This window comes from Pinus tabuliformis, chromosome J, assembly GCF_031772625.1.
Source record: "Pinus tabuliformis cultivar Carrire ecotype Pingquan chromosome J, CPIR1, whole genome shotgun sequence".
NCBI lineage: Eukaryota > Viridiplantae > Streptophyta > Pinopsida > Pinales > Pinaceae > Pinus > Pinus tabuliformis.
In genome coordinates this window covers 58,645,522-58,652,187 of record NC_142295.1, presented here as the reverse complement: position 1 = coordinate 58,652,187, position 6,666 = coordinate 58,645,522, and the positions used below count along the sequence as shown (strand labels likewise).

The window sequence follows — 6,666 nt, the reverse complement described above, 5'->3', positions numbered from 1 at the left end:
AACCTTTGAGTGTCATCTTACTAATAAAAAAATCTTAATTTTTACTAAAGAATTGAAATATTAATAGCAAATAAGGATTGTATATATAAATATATGTTAATAATTCCTTTGCTTATAGAAAAATTAAGGTCATGCCCATTTATTCTACATTATAATAACTCTTTCTTCCTTACTCTACTTTCTTTTTGCCCTCCATAATTTTTAACATTCTCTTACTCTTTTTTACTATTTAAAGCCTTAATCATTAAATTTTATAATTAAAATCATCTTACAAAAACCTTACTAGAGTCATTCGTGATCTTTCAAAAAAACCCCTTCACTTTTTTTCCAAATTTTTATACATCAATCCAACTTCCATTTTAGTTTCAACACTTTTTTAAAGGACCATAAAAATAAAAATAAAAAACCTCTGAATAAATAGCTTTGTGCCACATAACCCAATCAAATAGCTCAAGAAATCATTATTATGAAAATTTAGTACTTCCACGTCATGCTAACTTCTCGACGACAGAGACTCAAACTTGATCATGGCTCATGAAAATGGTTGCAAATGAGAAAATAGATGACTGTGGCTCCCTTTAAAATAACAACAGTTTCAACTCTTCCACTCTTCCCAGCAGATCACTCGTAACAAATCTTCTCCTCTAGGTTTTCTAGTTTGCTTTCTCTAGTTGTCATAGTGGAACTATAGTTGGAAAAATGTAACGATCATATGAAATATTTATGTAACTATAATTGAACAGATGTTAGGGTCATACGAAAATGGTAGACAACAAAGTGAGGTTCACTAATTCAAAAGAAAGTCCCATCGGCCTAACAAATTTTAAAAAAATTATTCTATTTTTTAAATTCAATTTAAAGCTGTTTTTAATTGATTGATAATTTTCAAATATCAAATTATTATATACAATATTTTTATGTAAGAAAAAAAAAAAAAACTAATTTTTTTATAGTGATTTCTAAAAATTCGCCCAAAAGTATCAACAATTCTATATCATCACCTATCATAATGTGCAATTGTTGAACTATGTAACTAGGTTTGGTCTTCATTATGGAATATGTAATTGTGATTTTATGTACTTAATGAAAAGAGAAAAATGAATTTATTATTATTCTTGAGGCATGGGTTTCATGCTCAAGGGATATTTATGTTTAGGTCAAGCACCCATTGAGTGCTTCTAGGTTTGTCATAAAGTCAAATGATTCATTGTCATGTATTGAAGACCCATTTGGACATGTTACATATTGTAAAAGAATAATATTTGAGTAAAAATGGAATCAAAATACCCTCCAAGACCTCTTCATGGGCACAAATATCAATTCGTCCAACATGAAGGGACAAGTTAGCCTAAAGAGAGCAACTCGTACCCCTCGCATGCCTATAAATAAGAAAGAACTCAACCTCATTGTGACTCACTCAAGAAAGTTTGATATTCTCAAGGTAGATGCTGGAAAAGGGATGAAAAAGAAGGAGAAGAACTAAATCGAAGATTTTGGGCCTCTCTCTCTTTCTCTCGTGTTAAGGTTCCTACATTTGATGGTATTGGCTTAGTGGGTCATGACACAGGTTTAGAGTTAAGTTTGCTAAACAAATTCCTATAATACTGACCCTTTCGGCATCAATCTCTAGAGCGCGCTCTAAAGTCTCACCCGAAGCAGTATGGGGGGATGTTGGAACCAAGTTTCTACACCCAAAGATGATCGTGATGTTGTTTTATACCCCTAATCTTCCTTCGCACAGATCGATAAGCCCTTTAGAGCTTATCGATATACTTCCTTTAATTGACTTCCAGACCTTCGCGAAGGTCTACGACTGTCCTTTGCGGACCCTAAAAAGGTGAATCAACTACTTACGTGCCTTTGTAATTATCCTTAGTTCTGCATTTACCCAGATCAACCCAATTATCTGATATCTTTAACATGCATTAAGATATTCTTCGCGTAAACATATATTATTACTTTTGTTCTTATAACAGTGTAAAACATGCAGAATCACGCATCAATACAATATTAAATCATAACCCCATTGTCATAGCATAAAAAAATTCATTCATAACAGAGATAAATGGACAAAACACAGATATTTCTAGCATAGTCTCTTTATTGGTACTTCAGTTCTGCTTACAGACTCAAAACCTCCCTATGCACTCAGTTGCAGGGGTCCGTGCACTCAGCTATGAACTCTACTCTAGGCCTCTGCGCATTGAACTCCACTTCCAAAATTTGTTAAATATTTAATAGCATGCACGCTTGGCTCTCACTGCGGTGGGAAAGCTCATGTTTGCATAGATGTCAGAGCTCGTCAATGATTTCTACAACAATGGTCTCCCATCGAATCTTAGCGATGGGCCCGACCCCAGCCTGGACTACGGTTTCAAGGGTGCCAAGATCGCCATGGCCATGTATACCTCAGAGCTCCAATTCCTTACCAATTCGGTGACAACACACGTCCAAAGCGCTGAGAAACACAACCAGGATGTCAATTCCCTCGGCCTCATCTCAACTCGCATGACGGGCCAGGAAATCGAGATCCTGAAGCTCAGGACCTAGACGTACCTCGTGGCGCTCTACCAGGCCATTGACCTACGACACCTAGAAGAAAATTTGCAGGGCACAGTCTGACAAGCTGTAGGACAAACTTGCAAGAAGACCCTCGTCGTGGGATCCTGAGGAGAGCTCCTCAATTCTCGCTTTTGCGAGAAGGACCTCCTCAAGGTCATCAATCGGGAAGCTGTCTTCTCCTACATTAACGACCACTGCAGCGCTACCTCCGTCCTCACCACTCAGCTTAGTCAAGTGCTTTTAGAACATGCACTTGAAAATAAAACTGACAACGATGCTTCAATCCTAACCAGAATCCCAGCATTCGAAGAGGAGCTCAAAGTGCAAATCATTACTGAGGTTCAAGAGAGGAGGGCTACATACAAAAAGGGCACCACTCTCGTTCCTAACAGAATCAAGGACTGTCACTCTTTTCCGTTGTACGAGCTCGTGAGAGTGGAGCTGGGGACTTCATTTTTGGTGGGCACCAATAGCCGCTCTCCCAGCGAGGAATTTGACAAGGTGTTCATTGCTATCAACGAAGGCAAGGCGGTCGAACCATTGTTCAAGTGCCTGGAGAAATGGAATGGTGCCCCCATTCCCATTCGAAATTTGAATAGAACTAACCGCAGAATGTGAGGCCATTTGGATGCGGAAAATTCTAGTTTTATTGTTTGGTCAGAGGATGGATCCAACTGTGATCTATTGCGATAATTAGAGTTGTATCAAACTCTCTGAGAATCTAGTATTTCATGACAGGTCCAAGCACATCGATATCCAGTATCATCATCTTCGAGACTGTGTGGCGAAGAGGATCATGTTGTTGATGTATGTTTCGATCGAGGAACAAGATGCAGATATTTTGACTAAGGCATTGTCAAAGTGCAAGTTCGAGTTCCACAGAGACAGGATTGGGGTGACAGATAATCCCTTTCTTGTTGAGAGGGAGTGTTGAAAATAACAACAAGAAATGATAAATATAGAAGTGCTAAAAATAGCATTGCTATAAATAGAATTTCGGGATACATTCCAATCTTAGTTAGTCCCAGAACTAAAATTGAGAATTAAGATTTGAATTTCATCTTAGCAGCTGTTTGAAAAATATTTAATTAATTCATCTTGAGTTAATTAGTTGAAGAAAATCAAACATGAAGTCTATGTGAAGACATGCAACAATTTCCCCTTTGATTGAGGAAGTTATCCCTTGATTAAGGAGATTAGGATGAGTTGTACTTTGAGTTGTAATTAGTTAGGTCAGTTAACTGAGTTAAGTACAGTTAGATTAGTTCCAACAGTTTGTGGAACTGATTGTGAGTTCAGTTAGTTAATGCATGCATGCATGTAACTGCTGTACTTCAGATAACTGAATATTCTCTCATAAATAACTCATGCATGTCAGTTCAGTTAGAAACCCAGTTGAGATCAGATGATGGGACAATGTACTATCAGTTGCAGGAATATTCCATTGAGGATATCTCTTGCATGCAGAAGGAATTCATTCCTTGGAGATTACGCAGTTACTTCTGAGTTTGGTGAGTTGTGTGAGAGGTGAATTCACATAGGTGGCAACCAAAGAACCCAGGAGAAACTGCGCAAGGAAATAGGAGGCTTGGTGGACTGAAGGAAGGCATATGTTGTGTCTATTCAGTCTATGAGTAGCATTGAGGGATTGTACTAAGAGCTGGATAGCTTGTGACCTAAAGCTTTGTGTAATCCGGACATATTTCCACTTGTATGATAATACAAAGATCGGAGTTTTTAGTTGAGGCTTTCCCCATAGTATTCTTCTATGTTCATGCGTGATTGATTTCTCATTCTCTATTATATGTGTTCTATTTGATCTTGCTCAAAATCGATTAAGTTTCCATAAGTTTGTTTGTAGAAGTAGATCAAGTATTTTGCTTTAGTATATTGCATTATCTAGTGATCTACAGTGGGAAATTCTACAAAAATATCTTTATTTTCTTTCATTTTATATACCACTGTTACAATAGATTTAACAACTCTAATTTTTTATTCTTCCTTCTATTATAGTAATGGAAAATTTTCCATATTCTCTTTCAACGGCATCATATTTTGGCAATGCAAGTTACTTCTCAAGAAAATGTTAATCCCACCTCATAATCAAATTCAATATTCGCTATAGTTTCACTCATGCCTTCAACAACTTCCATTGGTAGATTCTACAAACATTTTATTGTCACTGCAAAAACAAATTAAATTTAATCTTCAACTTCAACTTCATCATCCACATGGGAATTTGCATGGTGGGCTTCACTATTTTCACCATGATGATGCTCTACATCTTGTACATATGCACTTATTTATTCTACAATTTCTTGAACTATATTTTTTAAGACAATTATAGCTTCCATGTTTTATACATATTCTTTTATTATGATAATCATTTTATCAACAATTAAAATTTTATGCGACTGATGCATAAAGTGTTGATCCCCATTTCATCATATATATCATCCAAGCCTTGTTCAATAAGACACACAGCTATCACATCGGTATTATTTAATCAATGTTGATCCTTATAATCTTGAATCATGGCCTCAAAGGCTGCCCAGCTTGAGGGTCTTCAAACCCATGCAACATAACATCCCATAAACCTTTGAATGTCATCTTACTGAACAAAAAATCATAATTTTTACTAGAGAATAGAAATCTTGATAGAAAATAATAATTATATATATATATATATATATATATATATATATAAAGTTAATAATTCCTTTTCTTCTGGAAAAAATAAGGTAATGACCATGGGCAATGCAAGTTGCCTCTCAAGAAAATGTTAATCCCACCTCACAATCAAATTCAACATTCATTATAGTTTCACTCATGCCTTCAACAATTTCCATTGGTAGATTCTCCTCACATTTTGTTGTCGCTACAAAAACAATTTAATCTTCAACCTCAATTTCATCTTCCACATGGACATTTGCATGGCGGGCTTCACTATTTTCACCATGATCATGCTCTACATCTTGTACAAATTCACTTATTTATTCTACAATTTCTTGAACTATATTGTTTAGGACAATTATAGCTTCCATGTTATATAAATATTATTTTATTATGATAATCATTTTATCAACAACTAAAAATTTATGTGACTGATGCAGAAACTGTTGCTTCCCCTTTCACCATATCTATCATCCAAACCTTATTCAATAAGACACAAAGTTATCGCATTGGTTTTGTTTAATCAATGTTGATCCTTATAATCTTGAATCATGGCTTTATCATCTTGAACCATGGCCTTATAGGCTACCCAACTTGAGGGTTCTTCACACCCATGCAACATAACATCCCATAAACCTTTGAGTGTCATCTTAATGACAAAAAAATCTTAATTTTTACTAGAGAATAGAAATCTTAATAGCAAATAAGAATTGTATATATAAATATATGTTAATAATTCCTTTGCTTCTAGAAAAATTAAGGTCATAACCATTTATTTTACATTATAATAACTCTTTCTTCCTTACTCTACTCTCTTTCTCCCTTCCATAATTTTTAATATTCTGTTACTCTTTTTTACTATCTAAATCCTTAATCATTAATTTTTCTGATTAGAAACATCTTCCAAAAAAACCTTATCGGAGTCATTTGCGATCTTTCAAAATAACCCCTTCATTTTTTTTTTCCAAATTTTTATCATTTGAAGTCTCAATTAGGCTTCAAATCTTATATTTGTACGATTTTCCTTATTCTTGAGCTTCAACTTTACTCTAGCCTTATTTTTCAATATTTCCTCCAACTCTTTTTTTTTTTCTCTATGTGTGCTTCTACATAAAATACAACTACATGGGCTTCTCTATCAAATTTAGTAAGCTCAAAAATATCTTTATTTTCTTTCATTTTATATACTACTAGTACAATAGCTTTAGCAACTCTAATTTTTTATTCTTACTTCTATTATAGTTATGGAAAATTTTCCATATTCACTTTCAACGCCATCATATTTGGGCAATGCAAGTTGCCTCTCAAGAAAATGTTAATCCCACCCCATAATCAAATTCATTATTCATTATAGTTTCACTCATGCCTTCAACAAATTCCATTGATAGATTATCCACACATTTTATTGTCGCTGCAAAAACAAATTCAATT

At 34.7% G+C, this 6,666-nt stretch overlaps 1 pseudogene; it reads left to right on the top strand.

Moving 5' to 3' along the window:
• Positions 1-1,330: 1,330 nt before the first annotated feature.
• On the top strand, positions 1,331-3,180 carry LOC149225497 (phenylalanine ammonia-lyase-like; annotated as a pseudogene).
• The last annotated feature ends 3,486 nt before the right edge of the window (positions 3,181-6,666 follow it).